The 13,594-nt window shown below is 47.7% G+C and overlaps 1 protein-coding gene across 1 annotated transcript in view; it reads right to left on the bottom strand.

Annotated features, from left to right (window-relative positions):
• The window catches only part of ATXN7 (ataxin 7), a 182,800-nt gene that overhangs the window by 57,936 nt on the left and 111,270 nt on the right, over window positions 1-13,594 (bottom strand). The window lies entirely within an intron of this gene.

Genomic DNA, 13,594 nt, shown 5'->3' with positions numbered 1-13,594 from the left:
GTGCAATTAATGACAAGATAGGGGTAGATGAATCGGGGTGCAATAAATAACAGGATAGGGGTAGATGAATCGGGGTGCAATAAATGACAGGATAGGGGTAGATGAATCGGGGTGCAATAAATAACAGGATAGGGGTAGATGAATCGGGGTGCAATAAATGACAGGATAGGGGTAGATGAATCGGGGTGCAATAAATAACAGGATAGGGGTAGATGAATCGGGTGCAATAAATAACAGGATAGGGGTAGATGAATCAGGGTGCAATAAATAACAGGATAGGGGTAGATGAATCAGGGTGCAATAGATGACAGGATAGGGGTAGATGAATCGGGGTGCAATAAATAACAGGATAGGGGTAGATGAATCGGGGTGCAATAAATGACAGGATAGGGGTAGATGAATCGGGCTGCAATAAATGACAGGATAGGAGTAGATGACTCGGGCTGCAATAAATTACAGGATAGGGGTAGATGACTCGGGCTGCAATAAATAACAGGATAGGGGTAGATGAATCGGGGTGCAATAAATGACAGGATAGGAGTAGATGAATCGGGGTGCAATAAATAACAGGATAGGGGTAGATGAATCGGGGTGCAATAAATAACAGGATAGGGGTAGATGAATCAGGGTGCAATAGATGACAGGATAGGGGTAGATGAATCGGGGTGCAATAAATAACAGGATAGGGGTAGATGAATCGGGGTGCAATAAATAACAGGATAGGGGTAGATGAATCGGGGTGCAATAAATAACAGGATAGGGGTAGATGAATCGGGGTGCAATAAATAACAGGATAGGGGTAGATGAATCGGGGTGCAATAAATAACAGGATAGGAATAGATGAATCAGGGTGCAATAAATAACAGGATAGGGGTAGATGAATCAGGGTGCAATAAATAACAGGATAGGGGTAGATGAATCGGGGTGCAATAAATGACAGGATAGGGGTAGATGACTCGGGCTGCAATAAATAACAGGATAGGGGTAGATGAATCGGGGTGCAATAAATAACAGGATAGGGGTAGATGAATCAGGGTGCAATAGATGACAGGATAGGGGTAGATGAATCGGGGTGCAATAAATGACAGGATAGGGGTAGATGACTCGGGCTGCAATAAATAACAGGATAGGGGTAGATGAATCGGGGTGCAATAAATAACAGGATAGGGGTAGATGAATCGGGGTGCAATAAATAACAGGATAGGAATAGATGAATCAGGGTGCAATAAATAACAGGATAGGGGTAGATGAATCAGGGTGCAATAAATAACAGGATAGGGGTAGATGCAATAAATAAACAGGATAGGGGTAGATGACTTGGGCTGCAATAAATAAACAGGATAGGGGTAGATGACTTGGGCTGCAATAAATGACAGGATAGGGGTAGATGAATTGGGGTGCAATAAATAACAGGATAGGGGTGGATGAATCAGGCTTCAAAAAAGCTTAGGTGTCTGCAGCAACAAGTACAGCTATCAAAATGTCTGGAGACAGAGGGGAGCTGGGGACACGACAAGAAAGGTCCTGATGATCAGGATGATTCATTCTCCCTCACGTCACCGGGTCACACACAGCAGCAGACTCCAGAGTCCTCCGGATCGCTCAGCTTTTCTATTTTTTTTCTTTTACAGAAAGCAAATGTTTATGCAGCGATTACAGTGAGCGGCGCTGGCTCCACCTGCTGGTCAGTTGTAGCAGCACTACCTGAAAAGGACACCACGAACTATATCTACCCATATGTTTGTAATAAAGTCTGACATGACCTTTGCAGGAGTTTTGAGCACCAGATGCAAGCGGACCATACCCACAGGATGATTGTACATGTGATGGGCAGATACCCCTCTGTCCCGACTCCCCCCATACACACAGGCGCTCAAGCTCTCAATTAGGGAGGACACTTCCGATGACGACTCTTCTGCCAGCGGCTTATGTCCTCAGGATACAAAAGGATCTGTCATAGCGACTCTCTTGTATTCCTCTTCACCCCTGACATCATCTGTTAGGAAACAGTCGGGAGACCCCCATACACAGCACATTGCCCTGCCAAAATCAAATAGCTTGTCACACTATAATCTAATGTGTATAGCTGTATAGGGTATAAAAAGGACAATTTTTTTTTCCATTGTATTAATTTGTTTTTTAGTTTGTTTTACTTTTATTTTTTTCCTTTTCCTTTTTTTCCATTTATTTATTTTTCTATTCTATTTTTTATTTATTCCTTCCCTTTATTTTCTTTTAGGACAATATATAAATATATATATATATATATATATATAAATATATATATATAAAAACATTTTTTTCAATTATTACTATGTACAGCAAAACATAAAGCCTGTAAAAGCCAAACTGTGCAAAAATATTAATGAAACCCAAGGAGAATAAAAAATAAATAAATTATATCTATATATATATATATATATATATATATATATATATATATATATATATATATGTGTATATATATGTATATATATATAATGTGTATATATATGTATATATATATATATAATGTATATATATATATATATATATATATATATATATATATATATATATATATATATATATATATATATGTTATACACACATATATATATATATATATATATATATATACACATATACACACACACACACACCTACATGTGTAATATATATACATACACACATATATATATATATACACACACACACACACACACACACACCTACATGTGTATATATATATATATATATATATATATATATATATATATATATATATATATATATATATATATATATACATATACACACACACACACACACACACACATATATATTAATATATATATATATATATATATATATTTTATTCTCCTTGGGTTTCATTAATATTTTTGCACAGTTTGGCTTTTACAGGCTTTTTGTTTTGCTGCACATTCATCTCAGATGTGGTCTGTGGTCATAAATCAGCTGAGAGGAGCTCGAAAAACACAGAGAAGAAAGTTACAAACTGTCCTGTCATTCAGTCTGATTGAGCTTACTGATTGATTTCTGTTTACTCATTCTGCAGCTAGAAATAGACGATACACAGAGGAGTATAGAAGGCAAATGGCATAACATTTTTATTGAAACCCCGCTGTAAAAAAAAAAATATATTGGTTTTTAGCCCCAAATGACTGCATGCATTCAACAAAAAATAATATTGGGCATAATACGTGTGTGTGTGTATATTATATACACCTACAAAGAATGGAGAGGGCTGTAATTTTTATTGTAGGTAACTTCACCTGTGAGACAGAATAAAAAACAATCCAGAAAATCCCATTGTATGATAATTAAATAATTTGCATGAAATAAAGAGAATTTTGTTACTTACCGTAAATTCTTTTTCTTATAGTTCCGTATTGGGAGACCCAGACCATGGGTGTTTAGCTTCTGCCTCCGGAGGACACACAAAGTACTACACTCAAAAGTGTAGCTCCTCCCTCTGAGCTTATACACCCCCTGGTGAGCCAGTCCTAGCCAGTTTAGTGCAAAAGCTGAAGGAGAATAGCCACCCACAAGTAGAACCGAGTAAGAACCGGAACAACCGGAGACTCTGTCCACGACAACAGCCGGTGATAACACACGGAACAAGAAAATTGCCAACAGGCAACAGGGAGGGTGCTGGGTCTCCCAATACGGAACTATAAGAAAAAGAATTTACGGTAAGTAACAAAATTCTCTTTTTCTTTATCGTTCCTTTGGGAGACCCAGACCATGGGACGTTCCAAAGCAGTCCATGGGTGGGAAAAAAACAGAATAAACTAAGAAGTAGGCAGAACCTAACTTCACAAGTGGGCGACAGCCGCCTGAAGGATGCGTCTGCCCAATCTCGCATCTGCCGAAGCATGAGCATGCACTTGGTAGTGCTTCGAAAAGGTATGCAGGCTAGTCCAAGTGGCAGCCTGACAGACTTGTTGAGCCGTATCCTGGTGCCTAAAAGCCCAAGAGGCACCGACAGCTCTGGTCGAGTGTGCTTTGATCCCCGGCGGGGGAGGCACCTGAGTACTCTGGTAGGCATCTGAAATGGTCGATCTAATCCAACGGGCCAAGGTCGGCTTAGAAGCAGAGAGACCCTTGCGCCGCCCTGTGGTTAGCACAAAAAGAGAGGTGCACCGCCTAAGCGCAGCGGTGCGAGCCACATAAATCCGGAGAGCACGCACCAGATCTAGAGTATGCAGCGCTTTCTCAAAGCGATGAACAGGGGCCGGACAGAAGGAAGGCAAGGAAATATCCTGGTTAAGGTGGAAGGGAGAGACCACCTTAGGAAGAAAGTCCGGGGTCGGACGGAGAACTACCTTGTCTTGGTGAAAAACCAAAAAAGGTGACTCCGAGGAGAGCGCAGCCAAAACAGAGACTCTCCTGAGAGAAGTTATGGCAACTAGAAAGGCCACCTTTTGAGAAAGACGATACAAAGAAACCTCCCTAAGAGGCTCAAAGGGGGGTTTCTGCAATACCGTCGTGAGGACCAAGTTAAGGTCCCAGGGATCCAAGGGCCGCCGATAAGGCGGAATGATGTGAGACGCACCTTGCATGAAGGTGCGGATCTGAGCCAGCCGGGCGCGACGCCGCTGGAAAAGCACTGATAGAGCTGAGACTTGTCCCTTGAGAGAGTTGAGGGACAGTCCTAGCTGCAGACCAGACTGTAAAAAAAAAAAAGACAGAAGGGTCGGCAACGAAAATGGCCAAGGAGAATGGCCGGAAGAGCGACACCAGGACAGGAAAATTTTCCAAGTCCTGTGATAGATCTTGACGGAGGAAGACTTACGGGCCCGAGTCATAGTGGAGATGACTTCAGGAGGAATACCAGAAGCCGTCAAAATCCAGGACTCAAGAGCCACGCCGTCAATTTGAGTGCCGCAGAATTTGGGCGGAAAAACGGACCTTGCGAGAGCAGGTCTGGACGGTCCGGAAGATGCCACGGCACCTCTACGGACAGATGGAGCAGGTCTGGGTACCAAGCTCGCCTGGGCCAGTCCGGTGCAAAGAGGATGACTCGACGGCCCTCCATTTTGATCTTGCGCAGGACTCTGGGCAAGAGAGCTAGAGGGGGAAACACGTAGGACAGACGAAACTGGGACCAGTCTTGAACCAGAGCGTCCGCGGCGAAGGCCTGAGGATCGTGGGAGCGAGCCACGTAAACCGGAACCTTGTTGTTTTGACGGGATGCCATTAGGTCCACGTCCGGAGTGCCCCACTTGCGGCAGATTGACTGAAACACTGCCGGGTGCAGAGACCACTCACCACCGTCCACGGATTGACGGCTGAGATAATCTGCCTCCCAGTTTTCTACGCCAGGGATGTGGACTGCGGATATGGTGGACTTGGAGTCCTCCGCCCATTGAAGAATGCGTTGGACCTCCAACATTGCCAGGCGGCTGCGTGTCCCGCCTTGGTGATTGATGTAGGCAACCGCTGTCGCGTTGTCTGACTGGACTCGAATGTGCCTGCCCGCCAACAGGTGGTGAAAGGCTAGGAGCGCTAGAAGCACAGCTCTGGTTCCCAGCACATTGATTGAAAGGGCTGACTCGGAGTCCAAGTGCCCTGAGCTCTGTGGTGGAGATGTACCGCTCCCCAGCCGGATAGGCTGGCATTCGTGGTGAGAATCACCCAGGACGGAGCCAGGAAGGAGCGCCCTTGGGACAGGGAGAGGGGCCGAAGCCACCACTGAAGAGAGCTCCTGGTCTGTGGCGACAGAGCCACTAACCTCTGTAAGGAGGAAGGCCGCTTGTCCCAACAGCGGAGAATGTCCAGCTGCAGAGGACGCAGATGGAACTGGGCAAAGTGAACCGCCTCCATGGAAGCCACCATTTGACCCAGCACCTTTATCAGACGCCTGAGGGAATAACGGCGGGGCCTCAGGAGAGAGCGCACCGCTAGCCGGAGAGACTGCTGTTTGATTAAGGGCAACTTCACAAGTGCCGGCAAAGTCTCGAACTGCATCCCTAGGTACGTGAGACTCTGAGTCGGAGTGGATTTGGGAAGATTGACAATCCACCCGAATTGGGCTAGGGTGGCGAGAGTGAGCGAAACACTCCGCTGACAGTCTGCGCTGGATGGACCCTTGACCAGAAGGTCGTCCAGATAAGGAAGCACTGCTAACCCCTGGAGGTGCAGGACCGCAATCACTGCCGCCATGACCTTGGTGAATACCCGAGGGGCCGTGGCTAACCCGAAGGGGAGCGCAACGAATTGGAAATGATCCTCTCCTATCGCAAAACGTAACCTGATGTGACACTGCGATTGGCACATGTAGATAGGCATCTCTGATGTCGATGGACGCCAGGAACTCCCCTTGGATCATAGAGGCAATGACTGATCGCAGAGACTCCATGCGAAAATGCTGCACCCGGACATGCTTGTGAGAAGCTTGAGATCCAGGATGGGCCGGAAGGTACCGTCCTTTTTTGGAACTAGGAAGAGATTTGAGTAAAAACCTCTGAACCGTTCCTGAGCGGGAACTGGGACAATCACTCCGTTTGCCTGCAAGGCTGCCACGGCCTGTGAGAAGGCGGCGGCCTTGGAGCAGGGAGGAGTTGAGAGAAAAAATCTGTTTGGAGGGCTGGAAGAGAATTCTATCCTGTAGCCGTGAGATATGATGTCTCTCACCCACTGATCGGAGACCTGCTTTAACCAAGCGTCGCCAAAGTGGGAGAGCCTGCCACCGACTAAGGACGTGGCTGGAGCGGGCCGAGAGTCATGAGGAAGCTGCCTTAGTGGCAGAACCTCCTGCGGTCTTCTGCGGACGCGCTTTTGGGCGCCAGTTGGATTTCTGATCCTTGGCTGAGTTAGCGGACGAGGCGGAAGGCTTAGAGGATGACCAGTTGGAGGAACGAAAGGAACGAAACCTCGATTGATTCCTACCCTGGGCGGGTTTCCTGGTCTTGGTTTGTGGCATGGAAGTACTCTTCCCGCCAGTAGCTTCTTTAATGATTTCATCCAGCTGTTCACCAAAACAGCCGTGAACCAGCAAAAGGGAGCCCAGCAAGAAACTTCTTGGACGAAGCATCTGCCTTCCACTCTCGAAGCCACAAAATCCTGCGGATAACAAGAGAATTAGCTGAAGCCACCGCCGTGCGGTGAGAAGCCTCTAGCATGGCAGACATGGCATAGGATGAAAAAGCTGAAGCCTGAGCAGTTAAGGTAACCATCTCAGGCATAGATTCCTTGGTGAGGGAATGCATCTCCTCTAGAGAAGCAGAGATGGCTTTGAGAGCCCACACTGCTGCAAAAGTCGGGGAAAACGCGGCCCCCGCAGCTTTGTACACAGATTTGGCCAGAAGGTCAATCTGACGGTCAGTGGAATCCTTAAGTGAGGTGCCGTCAGCCACCGACACAACGGTCCGGGCTGATAGCGTAGACACCGGGGGGTCTACCTTTGGGGAGTGAGACCACTCCTTGACCACCTCAGGTGGAAATGGAAACCGATAATCAGAACCACGCTTTGGAAAGCGTTTGTCAGGGCAGGCCCTGGGTTTGGTCACAGCGGTCTGAAAACTGGAGTGGTTAAAGAACACACTCTTCACTCTCTTAGGCGAGGTAAACTGATGTTTTTCTGACAAAGAGAGTTGCTCCTCTGACACTGGCGGATTGAGATCCAGCACAGAATTAATTGAAGCAATCAAATCACTAAGATCTGAGTCACCCTCAGAGAAATCGATGGGATACATAGCCTCCGAGCCCCCAGTGAGGGCATCCTCCTCATCTTGAGAGTCAGCTCTTGAGACAGAGCCGTGGGACGGGGAGGGGGAGGAAACCCTGCGCCTTCTCTTAGAAGGACGCGGTCTGGGATCAGATGATGAATCCTCTGTGAGCTCCGATGGACGGAGGTCAGAGGATAGGAGTCCTCTGTCAAGAGTATTAGAGGCACCCTGAGAGGGGGGCTGATGCATATTAATCAAAGTCCTTGACAAAAGTCCCATGGACTCAGCAAATGACTGGGATATGGACCTAGAGAAGGACTCTACCCAGGCCGGGGGTTCAATCACAGGTGCAGCAGCAGCAGCCTGAGTGACCACTGGGGGTGAGACTCCAGGCTGTGGCACCGCCAAGTTAGAGCAACCATCACAGTGTGGATAAATGCTCGGCTCATGCAGCAGGAGCTTACATGCAGTGCATGCAGAATAAAGCTTTGGAGCCTTGCTCCTTGTGTGAGACATGCTGCTGGAGTGGGGGCTTTGCAGAGAATGAACCCCAGGGAGAATATACAGAGGTCCACAACCGGAGACCGGCTGTGGCTTACCAGACCGCTGAGCGCGGTGTTGTGTGCCCTCCAGATCCCGAAGCCCGGTCCCCCAGTGCGCAGCACCTCAGCAGAGATACAGAATGCAGGATGTCCCAGAGCAGAGTGAACTCTGCCTGAGAAATGGAGGGGGCGGGACTAGGGGCGTTCCTATAAAAGAGCGGGAACTGGAGGGCTATAGAGACCTGCCGGGAAGGAGGGACGCCCCAGCAGTGGGGAGTGTCCCTCCCCTGTGTAGAACGGCCGCCGGGAGGAGCCGAACCTGTCCCTCTGTATGAGTGACATGCGAGGGCAGGAAAACGAAACTAGGCCTCCGGCGAAGCCGGGGCCTAAATTTAGGCGGCGAGGCCGACAAGCAGGCACCATCGGCGCGGTTCTCAGGCAAAAGCTGGAGAACCCGCCGGAAAAGTTAAAAACAATCACATACAGCATACTCTCCCCTTACAATAAAGAACCGGGACCCCCAACATAAACGTCTCAGGTACTTAGCTGCTGAGACGCAGGGCCATGTCCCTGGGGATGAGTGCTCCGATCCAACAAAATCCTCAAGGGGCTGTGGATGGAGACCGGACTCCTGCCAGGCATGGAGACCGTGCTGGCTCCCACTTCAAGCCAGAGCCCAGAAGGGATGGTGAAGGAGCGCGGCATGTAAGGCTTCAGCCTTGTAAATCAACCTTAACAACACCGCCGACACAGTGGGGTGAGAAGGGACATGCCGGGAGTCCAGACATGGACCCGCTTTTCTTCAAACTCTTTCCAAAAGTCAAACAATCAGATGAGAATGCATGTGTGGATGTATGACCTCCTGAACACAAAGCGATAAACTGGCTAGGACTGGCTACCAGGGGGTGTATAAGCTCAGAGGGAGAAGCTACACTTTTAAGTGTAGTACTTTGTGTGTCCTCCGGAGGCAGAAGCTAAACACCCATGGTCTGGGTCTCCCAAAGGAACGATAAACAAAAGTATTTTATCACCGACCAACCAGCAGGAATTCTGCTCTCACAGACTTGTTACTTTTTCTCCTTCTCTGCCCTCATTACCTGTATTAATCACACCTGTGTGAACTCATCTGTATAAAAGACACCTGTCCACACAATTAATCACACTCCAATTTCTCCACCATGGCCAGGACCAAAGAGCTTTCTAAGAACACCAGGGATAGAATTGTAGACCTGTACAAGGCTGGGATGGGCTACAGAGTAATAGGCAAGCAGCTTGGTGAGAAGGCAACAACTGTTGGTGCAATTATTAGAAAATGGAAGAAACACAAGATGACTGTCAATTTTACTCTGGGGCGCCATGCAAGTGTGCCGCCCCCGGTAGAACACTCCGATCCGTGAAAGGAGATTATTTTCAGGGAAGAAGTTCATGATGCCACCTAGGGGTTGCGGTAATGGGGAGCAGCAAGGTGTCAGTCCCTCCACAGATAGAGAAGGCCCCGGCCTCTGGGGTGTTGGTGGCTATTTGGGAGCGCAGGGTGCAGGGGGAGCAAGATACTCACTGTGGGTAATCGGTTGTGCTGGATGAGGATTATAAAGCAGACACTCACACGGAGGAAAAACCAAAGCCTCTGTGCATCACAGTCTCTACAGGGAGCCCGTTCCGGTTGTCTGCTCCCACCGGTGTCACTTGGTAATCCGGAGCCGCCTCCGTGCACAAGTTAGTTGTCTGTTGTGGCTCCTTGGCTTGAAGCTGTTAGGGCCTCGCTCACTATGTATAGTGTAGCTGTGCTCTTGATGGCTGGCACTTGGGATTTTAGTGGGCCGCGTTACTGGAAAGCCCTATCCCCCGCGGTGTGCTGCCACCTTCAATCTCTGAGCTCTTAGAGAAGTTCATAAAGAGACTATCCTCCACAGGTTAATTATCAGGATGTTGAATCGGTTCCTGACCTAGGGTCCTGTACCCCCTCGTGCTCGGTACCGGCCAGTTCTTTTGGGTTTCTAATGCCGACAGTCATCCTAGACTATGTCCGTCTCACCCTTTTCCATTGTCCCTGCCACCAGTCCCCGACTCCTCTGGTCCCGGACCACCGTCTGCGACCCAACCTCGGTCTAGGTCCCCGGGAGCTTCTACTCCGCAGCTCCTCACTCTTGGAGGGCTGTCTCTCGACTCTCCTACTTCCCTCCCACCAGTCTGCCTGACCCCTAGGTGGGTGGCCCTATTCCAGCTTAACCAACCCACTGGTGTGTCTGACAGGTCATGATGTGAGGTATGATTGGGATTTGTGGTGCTGATGGTAGTGACGCTGGGAACCTGGAACCATGGGGGGTAGGCCCTACACCCTGGGTTAGGATGTAGTACCCTGTGGCACCCTGATATACTCAGGAGCGCCACACAAGATCTCACCTCGTGGGATATGGATGATCCTAAGAAAGGTCAGGAATCAGCCCAGAACTACACAGGAGGATCTGATCAATGACCTGAAGAGAGCTGGGACCACAGTCTCAAAGATTACCATTAGTAACACACTATGCGTCATGGATTAAAATCCTGCAGGCACGCAAGGTCCCCCTGCTCACACCAGCACATGTCCAAGCTTGTGTGAAGTTCACCAATGACCACCTAGATGATCCATAGGAGGCATGGGAGAAGATGATGTGGTCAGATAAGACCAAAATAGAACTTTTTTATATCAACTCCACTCGCTGTGTTTGGAGAAAGAAGAAGGATGAGGACAACCACAAGAACGTCCCAACCGTGTGACCTGAAAGATCTGTATGGAGGGATGACCTGAAAGATCTGGAGAAGATCTGTATGGAGGAATGACCTGAAAGATCTGGAGAAGATCTGCATGGAGGAATGACCTGAAAGATCTGGAGAAGATCTGTATGGAGGAATGACCTGAAAGATCTGGAGAAGATCTGTATGGAGGAGCGACCTGAAAGATCTGGAGAAGATCTGTATGGAGGAGTGACCTGAAAGATCTGGAGAAGATCTGTATGGAGGGATGACCTGAAAGATCTGGAGAAGATCTGCATGGAGGAATGACCTGAAAGATCTGGAGAAGATCTGTATGGAGGAATGACCTGAAAGATCTGGAGAAGATCTGTATGGAGGAGCGACCTGAAAGATCTGGAGCAGATCTGTAAGGAGGAGTGATCTGAAATATCTGGAGAAGATCTGTATGGAGGAGTGATCTGAAATATCTGGAGAAGATCTGTATGGAGGAGTGATCTGAAAGATCTGGAGAAGATCTGTATGGAGGAGTGACCTGAAAGATCTGGAGAAGATCTGTATGGAGGAGTGACCTGAAAGATCTGGAGAAGATCTGTATGGAGGAGTGACCTGAAAGATCTGGAGAAGATCTGTATGGAGGAGTGATCTGAAAGATCTGGAGAAGATCTGTATGGAGGAATGACCTGAAAGATCTGGAGAAGATCTGTATGGAGGAGTGATCTGAAATATCTGGAGCAGATTTGTATGGAGGAGTGATCTGAAAGATCTGGAGAAGATCTGTATGGAGGAGTGATCTGAAAGATCTGGAGAAGTCGCCAAAATCCCTGTTGTGTGTGCAAACCTGCTCAAGATCTACCGGAAACATCTGACCTCTGTAACTGCAAATTTAGGTTTCTACTAGATATTAAGTTCTGTTTTTCTATTGTATCAAATACTCACATATAGATATAGTACAGATCCTGTGTCCTCTACCATATATAAAAGGTGCTAATCAGTCATTGTACAGTAAGAGCAGGAGGTGAGCTGTGACATCACCTATTGTGAATAGTGTATCCTTTGTTATCTATTGTATATAGAGGTGTTACCAGTCATTGTACAGGAAGAGGAGGTGAGCTGTGACATCACCTATTGTGAATGGCTGATCCTGTGTTATCAACTGCATATAGAGGTGTTACCAGGTCTTGAACAGGAGGGGGAGGAGGTGAGCTGTGATAATATCACTTATATTTTACGTTAGGGTGCTAAACACTCTTACCTTTCCTCTGAAGGAACCATTTTAGCGCTAGGAAGACAAGTGAAGCTGCTGATAATCCAGTTGTGGATAATAAGATTTATACAGCAAGTCAACTGCAGTGAATTTATTGCAAAATTCTCCCTTCTCATGAAAGAGAATTCAAAATCCGCTTCAAAAACCAATAATTATGTATTTTTTGTGCGGTTTATTAGCATTACTGCTGTAAAATCTGCAAGCCTATCTAAAAATAACAAAAAAACCACTATTCTCTAACATTAAAACAAACAAAAAAAAACTGGTGCAAATTTTCCTTGGATTTGCTGTAGCAATATTTCTATAGCAAATATATCACGTCTGAACCCACAAAAATAGGTTTGTGGGTTACCTTTATGTTGGCATTACTGAGAAGTGTAAGCTGCTATGCATCAAAAATATAAAGCAGGTCTTCCTGAGCCACTCACTACTGCACGGAGATGAGCGGCGCTGATCATTTTTGCATTGGGCAGATACCTGCGAGGACGTGTGCACGAAAACCTCTGATATTCATTAGAATAGGATTCCTGCTGATCATGCACACGTCCTGGCAGATATCTGCAAATGCAAGGTCATCAGCGCCGCTCACATCCAGATGCAGAAATCCGCAGGATTGGACAACCCCTTTAAGGCTGTTAAAAACAGCCACCTTCTCAAGGCACAGGAACATCATACAAAAGGGGGTACTCCCATCAATGGGCCTCTGAAGGATGGAGAGCTGCACCTGCTTTAGACGATCTACCGAGAAACCTGTCAATCAACTGGAGTCGGAGGAGGAGAAGCCGCAGGGACTGCACCGAACGTCTCATCCCAGACGCACAGTCCCTGTCAAGGCACAGGAACATCATACAAAAGGGGGTACTCCCATCAATGGGCCTCTGAAGGATGGAGAACTGCATCCTCTCAAGGAAAGCTACTCAGTCTTTGCACCTATAGCGGGAAACCTTGTCAACTAGCACCTTATGCAGCGCATGTGCTGCATTCTATAAAGGTGCACGTTACTCCCCGACACCCCCCCCCCTTGTAGATCCCAGAAAAACCTTTATAAAATCTCCTGCCATGTATGTAAATCGCCTGGTCTGGTCCAATGGGTGGCCTAATCTGCGCCTCCTGTCCCTCCTTTTGCCGTCCTCTTGTGCTGATTGACGTGGATGACGCCTTGGGCGGGTAAAATCTCGCGCCTGCGCAAACAAGTTTACGGCTCGCGCAGGCGCACTTGGCTCTTCCCTTTTTCAGGTAGAGCTGAAAACATAGGTGCGCCTGCGCAAACCGGCGAGTTCTCTGCCCAGGTGCGAGACTTGGCCGGCGATGTGAATGAAGCAGGTGATGTCATCCACATCGCTGGGCAAAATCTCGCGCCTGTGCAAACATATCCCTGG

The sequence above is a fragment of the Anomaloglossus baeobatrachus genome, chromosome 8, assembly GCF_048569485.1.
Source record: "Anomaloglossus baeobatrachus isolate aAnoBae1 chromosome 8, aAnoBae1.hap1, whole genome shotgun sequence".
Taxonomy (NCBI): Eukaryota; Metazoa; Chordata; class Amphibia; order Anura; family Aromobatidae; genus Anomaloglossus; species Anomaloglossus baeobatrachus.
This window is presented reverse-complemented; position numbering and strand designations above follow the sequence as displayed.